Source organism: Cryptotermes secundus, unplaced genomic scaffold (genome assembly GCF_002891405.2).
Source record: "Cryptotermes secundus unplaced genomic scaffold, Csec_1.0 scaffold279, whole genome shotgun sequence".
Taxonomy (NCBI): Eukaryota; Metazoa; Arthropoda; class Insecta; order Blattodea; family Kalotermitidae; genus Cryptotermes; species Cryptotermes secundus.
Window position 1 is genome coordinate 745,932 of NW_019726227.1, and position 13,788 is coordinate 759,719.

The 13,788-nt window shown below is 44.4% G+C and overlaps 1 protein-coding gene across 2 annotated transcripts in view; it reads right to left on the reverse strand.

Annotated features, from left to right (window-relative positions):
- The window catches only part of LOC111863997 (tachykinins), a 146,360-nt gene that overhangs the window by 103,700 nt on the left and 28,872 nt on the right, over positions 1 to 13,788 (reverse strand). Inside the window, exon 1 of one of the 2 annotated variants that reach the window (XM_023850878.2) lies at positions 7,893 to 7,939. The exons of the other annotated variant lie outside the window; for it this stretch is intronic. The gene's annotated coding sequence lies outside the window, so the exon portion shown is untranslated. Of the gene's footprint in view, positions 1 to 7,892; positions 7,940 to 13,788 lie in introns of those variants that run through there. 2 annotated transcript variants of the gene reach the window in all.

A 13,788-nucleotide genomic window follows, 5' to 3' on the forward strand; every position in this document is an offset into this window, starting at 1 on the left:
CGGCTTCATCCAATGCCGAGGTCAAGAATGATGGAAGTATACCTCCATTCTCCCATGCGCCTTTATCGCGTGGTGATCAACTGATAAGGCTCAGGGGAAACCTTATACCTATGTGACCAACAAACAAAGCATATTTTCACGATATGGTGTGTGGCTATAGACGGGGTATGGATTCGCTATTGGAGTTATTGACCACTTGTACACAAGACTCGGAACTTCAAGCAGTTACAGCAGCACCGCTACTCTCTACAATTCACAAATCAAGACAACACCCGCTAAGGCTTTTCCAACCTGCGGTGTCTTCACTAGCCGTTCCCTGACAACTTTTAACAGTGGAGATGCTCAGCTTCACGCGCTCACGTCCTCTCTTCACACTCCTGTACAGAACTGACTTGCTTGACCCAGGTGTCTTCTTTATAACTGCTCGGAACAGACCGCGCAGACACGCCTCGTTTCCAACAGTATCTTACTGTTGCGCTTCCACTCGTTGCTGCGAAACGTGTTTGCCGAGCCGTTGCTCAGAAACGGCCCCGGTATATCGACTAATCTCGCGTTCGTTGCATAGCGAGGCTCCAGACGCTACAATATATTTTTCTTACTAATAAATAAGCAAGCTAACTAACAAAGTACCGAAATAACCGAATTAAACGAACCAAATAACAAATTAACTACTGTACAAAGAAGTTCAGTTACTAAACTGACCTATAAACTAACTTACAATGAATCAATGTTGCTGAAGACTTAGCTAATCCAACTGAGCAGCAACTATCGGCGGGGGGACCTTCAGTTCCGTCACTTGAGCGTCGCCGTCGGGGGGCGCCGAGCACTCGTCACGGAAATCCCTGTAATTAAACCCGTGACCCGGAAGCCATCGTGCTTGTGATCCGCATAAATAAACACGCCAAGAGGAGCACTTCATTTTTTTCTGAATGAGCGACCTTTGAACGCAAAACCGATGTTTAATTAGTGGCATGTAACATTAAGCGCAGTTGGGCTCAGCTGTGCGCGCTAGAAACTGAAGCAATACAAGAATTAATTCATTATAACTTCCTGTTCCATTTTCAGTAGCAATTCGCAGCATCCCCAACTTGAGGTTGTCATACTGTGGACCGCGCATCAGGAACTGATAGGGGCTCCAGAATCGGCATTGTAGCCATGCTGCAGTAGAAATCAGGCATGCCTTCAATCTGTAGAAGGTAAAACTATCCCTGTAACAGGCCGTGGAGACCCATGTGTTTGTGAGACGTCGAGGCTCCCACATTTTCTAGACAATCGGCTCACGGGTGGCGGTAATATTGTCGGCCTTACGCGCCGGCCGGCCGCCCGCCCGCCCTCTAGCCGCAGGAAGATTCCTGGTACTCATTTCTGTTAGAAGCTGAGTCAACCCCAGGACCATCGTGCGGCTGGGAGGATTAGGTCACTTGAAAACGTCCAATTACCTTATCGGGAATCAAATCCGCAACCTTCCGGCTTGTAAACATAGTTACTCAACCAACTACGTTAATGGGGAATATTACATGCTGTAAAACCTGAAATCGTTACAGATGTGAAGAAGAGCCCAAGATGGGAGAACAGCTAATCTTTCTCCTATAAATCTCCATTAATACTGTTTCCGTCACTCGAGTTCAGTCACGTCCGTTACATATTTCAACAGGACACATTCTCGATCTTCTGGGCTATAACGCTTGTAGTCCTGTGAGAGTCAACCGACGTTTCGGAGAAATGTATGTCGCTTCCATCTGCAGGGCCGAAGAATAATCTGAGCAAGAAACCAAGGGGAAAGCAGGTGGCAGGTAGCAACCTCAGACCCTTCTGTATGTTCCTTCGCGTAGGCAACTTGAGGGTGCAATGTGACCTCAGGGGGCCTACACCAGCCCTGATGTTCTCTGAGGATTCTACATCATAAATTGTTTCTCTGTCACGTCATTGCTAAGCTCACAGTGCGTGGAGTGTATATGCAGCCCGCACAATTCAGCAACGATAAATCAGCACTCTTTTATACATGTCCGTAAAGTTATCTTTATAAAAGTCTGTTTTCCCTTTTAAAATTAAAACTGATAATTTTTATTTGATGTATCGAAAGGAAAAATTTTATAAAGTTGGAGGTACAGGAATTTTTGGGGGGGTTCGTATACTTTCAACTTTCCAACTTCACTTCTAGGCGGCCTCTCAAGTGGCCAAGCAGACTCTGTCGGCACTTGACATGCTGAGGCTTCAGGTCCTCCCAGCGTTTCTCCCAATCATGTAACGTTTTATCTATATGACCCTCACTTCATGCGGTTAACAGTGACTGCAGGCTGCAGATCCTCAGGGGCACCTGCTTTATATAGAGCGGGTTATCACAGCGGCAGTGTCTTGTGCACTGCTCTAATCTCTGTTAGCGATCTTTTACCTGTTAGCCTAAGGCTCGTGTTTTTGTTCAGCTTCTCTTGAGGAATCCTGGGGTTTTAAATTGTGGGAGGCGGTACATTCATACGTATATAGAATTACAGCTACGATCACTGGTTCATTGATATAAAGTGCTCATATAATTATGATAAATATAATTACTATTATTATTTTAATTATTATTATTAAGGGAGTCGGGATAGCTCAGTCGGTACAGCGACTGGATACAGGCTGAACGGCCGAGAGGTCGGAGTTCAAATCCCGGTAGGCGTAAAATTTATCTCCTCTCCACCTTGTCCACAACGGCTCTGGAACACAGCCAGTGTGCACGCGGGGTGCTTACTCCGGGAGTAAGGCGGCAGGAGCGTGATGATGACCACTAACCGCCATCTAGTGTCGACTTCAAGAATAGTGGAGCTGTAACTCCACTTCCCATACGTCTTGATGGCTCGGTGCTTAACTAAGTAAGCACAGGAACAATTTTACTTTGTTACTATTACGGTGCCATCAAGTGGCCGCTCGGTCTTCGCCCGCTCGAACACTGGGATCGTGGGTTCGAATCCCACTCCATGCATGTGTGTCTCTGTGCGTTTATTTTGAGTTCGTGTTGTTCGGTGTGTAGGCAGCGGCCTTGCGACGGGCTGATCCCCCGGCCAAGGAGTCCTATCGACTGTGTAGAGGATTAAGAAACCGCAAAAGGGGCCAAGATCCAAAAGGGCTGTAGAGCCATCGAGAGACAGAGATGAGAGAAATGAAGCAACTGCTGGAATGAAAATTGGCAGGAGAAATAGAAGAACTCCGAGCAAACTTGTCCACCACAAATCACACATGAACTGACCTGGGGCTGAGAACGGCCTGAGACGAGGCCCGGACTAAGTGGGGGGAGATGCAGCTGCAGGATGTTGGGCGCGAGATATCGGGGCTTCTCTCGGGGGGGGGGGCACGTCAAACAGGGCAATTACGGAAACTTCTCGCGTCTTGCGCCACAGATAAACTGGAGGAGTACTTCCTCCTGCGCTGCGGCGCCGCGTAGTCCGATACAAGTTCACCGGTGTGTCGGACGAACACAGCGACTCCATCTTCAGGACCGAAGAGTAAGCCAAGCAATTAGGTGCAGCGAACCACGCGTAGATTTACAATACTCTGGTTTTTTCCAGGCATCGGAGCCCATGTTGGGTCGCTGGTCCTCTCTGGCAACTTCGTTCTACACACGGGAGTGGCAAGGCTGGTTCAGATATTAGCCACAAAAGTGGCCCGAAGTGAAATATACGACCTTCCCTTACCTTTTCCCTATTGATTCTCTTTGAGTCTGTTTGCTGCTACCTGCTTGTTGGTTTTTCCTTGGCCTACTGTTCTAGCCTGAAGATGGAAACAATTCGTCACTTCCGAAAAGCAGGCGAACTTCTACCTGACTACTGGCGTCACATGCCATAAGAGAGTAGTATACGTGTAGGCCAGCTTAATACTGCAAACCTGTTTATTTAATCTCTTTGAGAATTCAGAAGGCAAAACTGCAAAGAACGCCTTTGGAAACTGCGTGCAAAGAAGTGCGAATTTCGGATTCCAGTCATGTTACATTTAGACCTACTTAGAAATCAAACACACTGCAAGACATTAAGTACACCCCGGGAGAATTCCTGTAGGCACGCGGTACAGTAGCTGGTTGAGGCGCTATGCTACAAACCGGAAGGTCGCGGGTTTCGATTCCCGATAAGGTCATTGGATTTTTCAATTAACCTAATCCTTCCAGCCGCACTCTGACCCTGGGGTCGACTTAGCCTCTAAGAGAAATGAGTACCAGGAATCTTCCTGGAGGTAAAGGGAGGACGGTGCGTAAGGCTGACAACCTCACCGCCATCTGTGAGCCGACTGTCTAGAGAAAATGTGGGAGCCTCGACGTCTCACAACCTTATGGGCCTCCATGGCCTGGTACAGGAATAGCTTTACTTTGCCGGGCGAATTCCTAATAGCCGCTGCCCAAAACATCTCTGAGGATACCTCACACCCCGAGTAGGCAGACTCACCGAAGAGAAGTCCTGTGTTCAAAGCGATCTCCGGTGTGGGGACTGTGGATTTCATCGTGTGTTGGAAATAACATCCAAATGACGTAACGGTCTACGTCACTACAAGGTGATGAAGTGCCCTCGAGAGATATTTTGGACGTAGTGTACTATATCGCGACCGATCACAGTGGTCGCGCGGTCTAAGGCATGAACACTGGGGTCGTGGATTCGAATCGACATTTGTATCTGCGTGCGTTTATTCTGTCTGTGGCGTCCTGTGTGTAGCGGTTTTGTTACGGGCTGCTCCCCTGTCCGAGGAGTACAGCAGCCAGGACCCGAAAAAAGGGGCTGTAGAGCAACAGCTGAATGAAGGGCAAGTCACTGGGAACGTAAAGCGTCGAATAATTCGATGATGAATAAAAATGAATTGGAAGCGATGTAGAAGGAAACGTTAGTATCCTAATTTAAAACACAATCCGGCAATTTCCTGTAGGGACTGAGGGAAAACTACTAAGTACCTTAACCAGGATAGCCGATGTCTGAACCGAGATTCGAACTCGATATATTCCGAATTCATTCAGAAGCATTACCGCTGAGCGAACCTGCTCAGACACAATACGAGCAGCACTTTAACTTCATCCAACCCCCCCCCCTTCGCCTGAGATGATAACTTGGGAGAATCGTTCCGCCGATATGAGCAAACGTCATTTCGGGATGGTGGAGGAAGCAGCTCCATTTGTAAGTTGGAGCGAGGCCCGCCGCTTGCGAGATTAAGCGACTGATCAGACACTTTTAAAACTCTCCAACTAGTTCTGTGTTCGCTTTAAACAAACAAACAAACAAACTTTCCTTTCAGGGGAACATTGACGCGTGTCGCCCGACATTCAAACTACTGTCCTCCAGCCAATAATCAGTTATGAGAAAGAAGAAAATATCTGTAGCTCAGTGGATATAGTGACTAACACACGGGCGTGACGACCGAGGAACCGGGGTTCGATTTTCAGAAAGGACACGTGATGTTTCCCTCCTCCACAGCGTTCAGACTGGTTCTGGAACCCACACAGTGGGTATCGGGAGTCTTTCCCCGAGAATAAAAGCCAGTCTAAGCGTGAAGCTGCCCACTCACCTCCATTTCGTGTTGACAGAAGAATGCGTGGAGCTGTATTTTCATTCCCCCATACGCCTCCACTGAGTGATGCTTACTTAAGCACAGGGAAGACATTACTGTATCTCTTTCAACTGCAAGCCCACGGTTGGGGTATGGTACCCCGGCAAGGTCAGTAATTAGGTCCCTGTCTATGGGTGAGCCCTGCGTTGCAGTATATTTCATTAGATTTACAGTCTCCTTCCTCAGGAAAAAATATGATCTAAACGTTTGTGACGATGATATATTAATACAATTATTGAGTTTCTGGATATAAGCTATACTGTTTCTTTAAACAGCCGAAGCGTCAAGCTGACGGCTCATTTCCACCTACTGCCGAAGTCTGCAATGCGTGCTACTTGAAACACAAGAGTGACTTTAGATAACCATGTCTGGTTTATATCTAACCTCCCCTTATCTACGTGTTACATTATTCTCAGCTGCCTCCATCTTCAGGGGTACAAGTGGCGCAGGAAATCTCGCTTTCAGCCTTATGCTCTTCCTACACCTCATTTCGCGGCTTACCCTGAAGAACACAGCAGGTACCTCAGAAAGACTAGCAAAACTCTACCAGACTAAGAGGCGTCATGACCAGAAAAACACGCCAACGTTCGCAGTAGCCGATATGCGTACCACATATCTCACAACATTAGTAACTTATGCCAGGCAACATCTGATATATCTGTGATTAAGAATACAGAAATTACAGCGAGATTAAAATATCATGCCAGAGAGATGAGACTGCTTTGGGTTTGAGGCTCTCACAGCGGTGATTATGAAGAGTAGGTCTGCTACCTGGTGGGTCGCGGGATCATATCCCCAACAGACAGTACTCCGCACAGTCACAGCAGAGACACGGAAGTCTCAAGGGAATCAGGGAAATCCCCTCAGGCTCAATCCTAACCGGTCAAGAAAATGTAAACTTTCCCCTGCAGCTAAATAAGCATCTCGCCCAGAAGACGCAGGGGGGAGTGGAGGTGCTATCTTGGCAAACTGCCAGTGTATAGGGGGGGGAGTGCCCGGGAGAGCATGTGCATATAAAAAGGGCGCAGTAAGTAAGCAATTCAGGGCATTTCGGAACGTGGAACTTTTCGATATACTATACAGGTTACGTGGTGTTGGTAGGACAGTGACACGCTGCGTTTGTAGTCAGGATATGTGAGACAAGGAATGCATACAAAATTTTGGTGTGGAAAAATTTTTAAAACTTATGTTGCAAGAATAGGATAACATTAAGATGAAACGTGTGGGATTTGTGGCGACGGTTCGTGGACGCTGTCTCGAAACTATGCCCAATGACGGGCGTTTTATGCTTAAGGTCTGTTCACATCTTCACAAATTATGTCTTGAATCTATTTTAATATTATTGTTTTTCGTGAAATTTGGTTCATAAGTGGGATTTCGGATTTGGGTTTCTTTCAATGAATACTGTGTATGTATTTACTGTTTCCAAGTGCGTGCTACATATCCCGCCCGATTTATCCTAAAGATAAGTATTTTGTTACGTATATCTGTCTTGTTGAGTAACTAACCAACTGGCAAGCTCCCAATGCACTTTAAGCAATGAGGTTTGAATAAAATAAAGGGCTCGAAATGGCAAATGCGGCAAACATCTCTAAGTTCTAGTACCGAGGGCATAAAAGAAATGTCACACCTGTACACAGCTTAAGACGCGGACCCGTCAATTTCTGCAGACCTACTCGAACACTAACAAAATCAACTTTCCTTCAGAGCCTCAAGAACACGGTGATGATCAAACGTGCAGTGATTTAAGAAAGTATGACAACTGACCACGAAGTAAATCAGTTGATTGTGAGCTGAAAATATTCAAGTTTGCTCAGAATTTCGTGGCGCCGAGGGGGAAATATGTCAAATCGTGATATTCATATGACGAAATTATACAAAAGTTTAAAGATACTTTTAAAGTACTTTCGACAACCTTTGCCTAAACCTGTTTAATATTTACTTAAGTAGACAATACTTTACTCGTATTTAAGACATTCTGGGCTAGAAGTTTTATTATTGGTTTCGGAGTTTATATTCTGGATGCAAATACATTCGCAATGTATTCTGCGGGTACCTGTGATACCGACACGGTCAGAGATAATATCCCGGGTACTATTGTTTGTATGAAAATAAAACACACGAATCTCTTAGTTCAGACCCAAAAATTGATCGAGATTTTACTCGTTGTGAAAATAAAAAGGTACGTACGACTAATCTCCCATTCATTTTAAGAATTTTTACGCCAAATAACGCATAAAAGTCATTGGAAGGAGTGCTTATATGAGAACAACAATACTAGAGTCTGTTACCGTGGTAACGAGACATTGCAGTCGAGCGCTGCGTGTTCCTACCTTGTTAGCGTCGGAGACAGACGTGCTTCCTGCGTGCGAGATGGAGGCAGACTGGCCCGCAACGCTGCCCGCTACGAGACCTATACCTCGAGTACACATGACGTCACAGCACGGTTCACCAATCACAGGAACGATTCCACCCACTATATAAACTAACGACCAATAGCAACTTTTATTGTAGGAGCAAAATCAAACAGAACTCAAAATGTCATAATAAAGAAAGAAAGAAAAATATCCACTCTCTTTTTATACATACCGACACACATATTTTTAGTGTAAAATAAATCAAATGTCAGCAGAAGCATGTCAATCAGAAACGGCAGATTTCGTACAACCTTTAACCTTTACAGACTTAGATGACAGAGGTCTCGAGCACGAAAAGTCTATACTCTGCATCGGGGAGCAGGTGTGTGACTGATCCTAACTAAATTTGGTTCTCACTACTTCTGACGTCATACACGAATGCGACAGCCCGGTCACATAGGGCACAGGAAACAAGTCGGAAACAAGAGGCGATCACAAGGGCCGACGCAGCGATGACGGGGGTAAATCGAGCGAGCAACACTCCTCAATTCTCTTTCGTTTCGCTCTTTGTTAACTTCTTAAGGTATCTAGTCTATGCTGCTTCCACCGGTAGAAGGTTTCATGAATTGGAAAGGATTTCGAACGAAGTGGTCGTGGTGTACTTCAGGTATTGGGGCAGCATCTGCTTGGAGGGACCTGGAAAAAGCATGAAAATCCTTAATCAGGATTTCCGGTGTCCGGCCGAGATCCGAACTGGACAAGTCTATAGCATCACCGCTAAAGTAACCTGCTCACTGAGTTTTGCTTAACTCTCCTCTTATCACATTCGTCGGACCCCCCCTCCCCCACCTGTAGTATGTCCTCAATGAACGAATTGCTGATAAGCGTGAGTGGCAATGCTGAATCATTTCCCATAATTCCACTTGCGGAAACAGATGTCAAATGAAAACTTTCTCCCTCTCTCTCTCTCTCTGAATGTTTACGCCATTTGGCAATTAGTTGACTTTGCGCCCTCAGATAAAGTACGGCAATAAATGGAACTGAACAGTCATATGTCTGCGCTGGAAGGGTGCGTTTCAATGACACAAATTTCTGTGACAACTTCAAAAGGTCTAACGATGTCCACAACCGACGCTACGGGGAAAGGGGGAGCCCCTGGTTTCTGAACTTTAAAACACGTCAGGTTGCCGCCAATGAAGCAGGCGCATTTCACAAAACAAGCATGCAATGATTAATGAAACAGGGCATGTAGCATGCATGGTGAGATGGAATGTATATACACATTTACACATCCAGTAAACCCTCGCTACTCCGGAATCATATGGGCGTAGGTCGTCCGGATTAGTGAAGCAAAGGTATCACTAAAAGACAAAAAAAAAATTAAAACACAACAAATGGAAAATTTAATGATATACGGAGTGCTGATGAAAATAAATAAAATATTTGTCTAGAGCCTTTATTTAAAAACTATAAAAAGGGAATATGTTCATTCATTGATAGATCAAAGTGAATGAAAGCAAATCGGCGCATGTGACTTTTACTCTCAGGAAAGGCAACTTCCCCTCAGTACATTTAAATCATGTAAACATTCAACAACAGGATGTAGTAATACTTAGGACTACACCTGGACTCAACATTAAACTGGAAACACCATATAGCGAAGAAGAGAAAACAAATCGAAATTAAGTTCAAGGAAATAAATTGGCTAATAGGTCGGAAATCTCACCTAACAATAGATAATAAACTACTGATCTACAAAACAATAATTAAACCCATATGGACATACGGCATTGAGCTCTGGGGATGCGCCAGCAGGTCCAACATAGAAATCATCCAGCGAAGTCAATCCAAAATACTTANNNAGCGAGGTTTTATATATATATATTGTAAAACCTCTATTATATATATATATATATATTTATATACAGAATTTCAGTTCAAAAATTTCAAGGAAAGAGACAAATTCGTAGACATAAGCATAGACGGAAGGATAATATTGAAATGAAACTTGAGAAGTAGAGGGGTCTGGGTGTGTGAACTGGCGGAGGATATATCCCAGGATCTAGTGAAGATTCAGTTAAGTGCCTCACAATGTGAGGCACGATTAGAAGCAGAAGGTGTTACGTACAGACTTCTCTCTAAAACAAGGGAAGCGGAAAAGCAAGCCGTGAATTGGCGGCTACCGCGGCGTGTCTATGCGAGAAGAGTGCCGTGTCGGCTGCGGGAACCATTCTGAGGAAAGAACGTACATCCTGTATATGCAGTAATCAACCGTGTCCAGCTGTTTCGGTACGGATTGCAGCTTTCCAGTCTTGTTATCTGCGCTGCTGGTTTCGGTTTCATGTGCTTACTTCTAGACTAACTGCGCCGTGTCGTGGATCTCTGAATAAACACCTGTACGAAATTTGCACGATCGTTGAATTTCGTAGAACTGTGAGCAACAGTACAACAGATATTCATCTCGCTGGAGAAAGCATTCGACACTCCTCCGCCACTCTTCTCCGATCCATTCTCTCTCTCTCTCTGATATCTGTTCATTCATCAGTAATCTGTCAAACGACAGTTCCACAGTCTCTTCCAAAACCGTTCCTCCACTTAATGCGATCTAGAGCTTTCTCCTTCAAATGAGAATATCCTCTTCTGTCCCCAAGGTCATCCAGCATCTTCTTACGTCTTCTTCCTCGTCTTCTGGTCACTTCTATCCGCCCCTCTATCTTTCCTTCAATAACTTCGTTTATAAGGCAGTTACTGCATAAGATATAACCAACCCAATTAGCCTTCCGTTTTCTTATTTCGTGTAGGATATTCCTATGCTCACTGACTCTAAATAACATTTTTTTTTCATTTCTCACATAATCGGTCCAACTGATCTTCTCCATCCTTCTCCAACACCACATTTCGAAGCTTTCCAGGTGTTTCTGATCTACTGCCCTAAGTCTCCAAGTTTCAGCCCCATACAAAGCCACGCTCCAAATGTAGCATTTCACTAGTTCCTTTCTCAAATTTAAGCCCAATTTGCTGGTAAAAAGATTCTTCTTCTTGCTAAATGCAGCTTTTGCCATGGCAATCCTAGATTTAATTTAACAAGTACACCTTCCATCATCTGTTAACAAGCTACCCAAATATTTAAAACATTTCACAATCTCCAGTTGTTTTTGGTCTATCTTTATTGTGACTGGGGCTGGTTGTCTCGAAATTTGCATTACTTTTGTTTTCTCCAGATTCATTTCCATGTCAGAGCACCTTCCAATTTCAATTTGTCTATCAATCATTACCTGTAGCATATATCTGTTCGTAATTTAGAATATTTTAGCTTTGTCTGCTACACGAACACGTAAAGATACAATATGCAGAACTATGAATCCCCTGTTGTTTTGTATGGATGTGAAACTTGGTCTTTAAGTGAGAAACAGACTGGGGGTGTTTCAGAAGTGGGTGCGGAGGAGTGTTGGTATTAAGAGGGAGGAAGACACAGAAGACACCGCACAATGAGAACTTCATAATTCGTACTATACATTGAATATCATTAGGACGACCCGACCAAAGAGCAAAAGATAGGTGGGTCATGTAGCAGGCAAGGGAGGGGAGGGAACTGTCTCAAAAATAGTTTTGTAAGAAGACCTGAAGGACAGAGACCACTCGAAAATCTTAGGCGTGGATGTAACGATAAATATTAGAATATATCTTAAATAAATAGGACGAGAGGATGTGAACTGGTTTCATCTGGCTCAGGATGGGGGCCAGTGATGGCAATGAACCGTCGAGATTCATACAGATCTGGTTATATTTTTTAGTACCTGAGCGACTATTAGCTTCTGAAGGACTCAGTTCCATGGAGTTAATTTCTTAGAGTGGGGAAAGGAACGAAGAGCTGTTATCCATAAAACCAAGCTCTTCCGCGGTTTTCCTCTGCCGTTCCATGAAAATACAAAGATATCTTTGAATACGCCTCAATAATGTCTCTCGAAACCCCTGTGCCCTTTAATAATGCATGGACGGACAGGCCTCGTTGCGTGATGTTGCGTGCCGAACCCGAACCAATCAGAAAGGTTTATCTCGGCACGCGACACTCGCAGTGGTGACACTCTGAAGCGGCGGCAGACACGGGAACTACTGGGGCCAACCGCGCGCCAAAGCGAACAAAGAGGCAGAAGTAAAAATATCGCGCCTTCTGTTCACAGCAGTCTTGTGGCTGCTCCCGGTTCGAGAATACAGAATTAGACAACAAGGCAGTTCACACGAACATGAACATTGTTGCGTAATATGACTGCCAATCAGTGGCCACGGTTCGAACAAGAGAGGTATTCCTACTAAACTTAACTTCATGGAACTGAGTCCTTCAGAAGCTAACAGCTCCTCAGCTGCTCAACGATTTCACTGCTTATATAGAACCAGAGGATTCACTGTCGTGTTCACAAAAGGCCCGCCTCTTGTCCCTATCCCGAGCCAGATGAATCCAGTCCATACCCTCCCATGCCAGTTGAGGTCTATTTAATATTACCCTCTCGTCTACACCTATGGTCTCTTCTTTCAGGTTTCTTTACTAGCTCTTGCTGTGTACTTTCCTAAGACACGTGCTACATACTCTGCTCAGCTTCTCCTTCATTTGTTCATCTCAATAACAGCGGAGAGTACAAATTACGAAGATCCTCATTATGAGACTTTCTCCTGCCTCTTCTCACTTCCTCCGCCTTACGTACAAATATTCTCATCAGCATCCTCGGTCTGCCCTCTTCCATTAATGTAAATGTCCAAATGTGAAACACATAAAGAACTGCAAACAAAGACACAGTTTTGTTTAGTTTAAAATGTATCGGTTCATTTACCAAAATGCAAAAGAAATTGCGGTTTAAAACCGACTCGTTTCAGGAGGTCGCTTGTTTCACATGTGTCGTCACGTCGACAATGCATAAGAACAACATGCCTTATTTTCTAGGAGTGAATTTCATCTTATTATAATTTCATCCGTCGAAAAACAAACGGGATCATCCTGCATAACCCTTGCCAATCCACGGTCAGGCAAGCCGACTTGCAAGAATACTGGTCTCTACGAAAATCATGAAGGCTTTTCTGTACGAACTGCCTAACGATTCATATTTGCTTGCCATCACGGTAAGGCCTGCCGGTTCCATTGGGCCTGGCTGCGGAGAGAGACATACCTCGCGCATGCGCTTACGCACGCTTCTACAGGGTGTGTGAGAACATGGAGTTTTCACACACGTTATTCTAAAATGCAATATTATCAATTTAAGGGATTCGAGGATGCGATTAGCTACGTATAAACGTGCATCCAATTCAGGTTAGCAATAAGTGAATTAGAGAAACAGGCATAGATTAGAGGATGATACTCAAATGGAGAACCTTATAAAGACATGAACTGGATTGAACTGGTTCAATACAGTTAATCGACTGCGTACTTCCGACGATAGGCCAACTAACAATGAAAACTCTACATTAACAATATTAGCACACATAGCAGAGTGTACATATACGAGTATATATAAATGTAATTGTTCTGTTTGTCGTTTCCTACTGCGAACCTAACAGAGAACACCCAAAGATATCATAAAATTAAATGCATACTCTTACCAATATGTACGGGAGCCGCAGATATTAAAGCTATGTGCAAATTTTTCGATAGTTTTTGGATACGATTCAAACCTTCGTTTCAGATCTTTAACTTACGCCAATGAATTTTAATTCGATAACCCAACTGTTACACTTAACAAAGGAAGCAGCAATGTGCCTGGGGAACACCACGTGCGCTTCACGCTGTTACGCAAATATACAGGGTGTTTCATGACTTTAGAGCATAACTGCAGGAGGTGATTTCCTAGGTCTTTGTGATCAAAAAAGTTCATATAAACATGTG